Below are 1,263 nucleotides of genomic sequence, written 5' to 3'. Positions count from 1 at the left end.
CTATAAATTTCCTGTACCCATATAAAATGATACATTCACAGTTTTCCTGATTATGTCTTGATCATCTTTGAAGCCCCTTTAAACCATCCAAATAGCAAAGGATAAAATAATCCAGAGAAAGCAAACCAGAATCACTGTAGTCACTGCCAAGCTCATTGCCATCGAGTCAATACTGACTTAGTGACCCCTGTGTGATTCTGAGGCAATTTCGGGGAGCAGAAAGCCCGTGGACCTGCTGGTGGTTTGGAACTACCAACCATGCAGATCCCAGCCCAACACATAACTACTACACTATTAGGGCTCCAAAACTAGTCACAGGAAGGTTCTAAAATGTCAGATTTAAGGTTTCCTGAATGTTTCATTTTCCATACTCAGAGAGTTGACAAACAATTCCTCAGTTCATTAATTTTAATCCCTTTCTTTTTTTTGGATGTACACATTTAAAGCTTGACAATCTTTCCAAATTGGTCTATGGAAAGAGTCACACATTTTTTACTTTTTTAAAAAATTAACTCTTCATGAATTTTCATTCATGATATTTTAAGTACACCAATGACTTAAAACTTCTTTAAAATTTTTATCCTATTATCTCTAACTTATTGATTGATTAAGGTAGGTTTCCTCAAAAGATAAATAGAAGTTCCAACCCTCTCACTGTGAATATAAATTTCTTTTAAAATCAGATTTCTCTTTCTACTTTAGTTAAATAAGTCAATTCCATAGTTGAGTGGAATTTAATCCTAATTATTTTTGAGTTGTTTTTCAAAAAAGTAGATAAAAGACATAGAGGAAAAAGAGGCACACACAAAGAGAAGAAATCATAGGATAATTCTTCAAAATCAAGGACATACAGCTATCACTAGAAACTAGGAGCCATATCTGGAATCATTTATCTTTCAAAGTCCTCATAAAAAGTGGCACAACTGATAACATGATTTGTATTTGCAGTCTTCAAACTGTGAGAAAATAGGTTTTGTTCCTTAGAGACACACGCTTTGTAGAATTCTGACAGGACAGCCTAAAAACAAGGAGATATATATATTTACAGTGTTTTTTTTACATAAAATTCTAACACAGCCTGAATTCAATTCAAGTCTTACGCAAAGCTAAAGCAATCAGAACAATATATCAGCAGCACAAATGTATTCATATTATGTAATTATCTTTGTCACTACAAATATAATCATATAATAATGAGCTGCGGCCAATTAAGATAAGCCACAGTGGGTTACATGTTGTGCAGCTAACCCACAAGGTTAGTAG

This window comes from Echinops telfairi, unplaced genomic scaffold (assembly GCF_000313985.2).
Source record: "Echinops telfairi isolate 266 unplaced genomic scaffold, ASM31398v2 ScPeMD7_7469;HRSCAF=8507_1, whole genome shotgun sequence".
In the NCBI taxonomy this organism is placed as follows: domain Eukaryota; kingdom Metazoa; phylum Chordata; class Mammalia; order Afrosoricida; family Tenrecidae; genus Echinops; species Echinops telfairi.
This window is presented reverse-complemented; position numbering follows the sequence as displayed.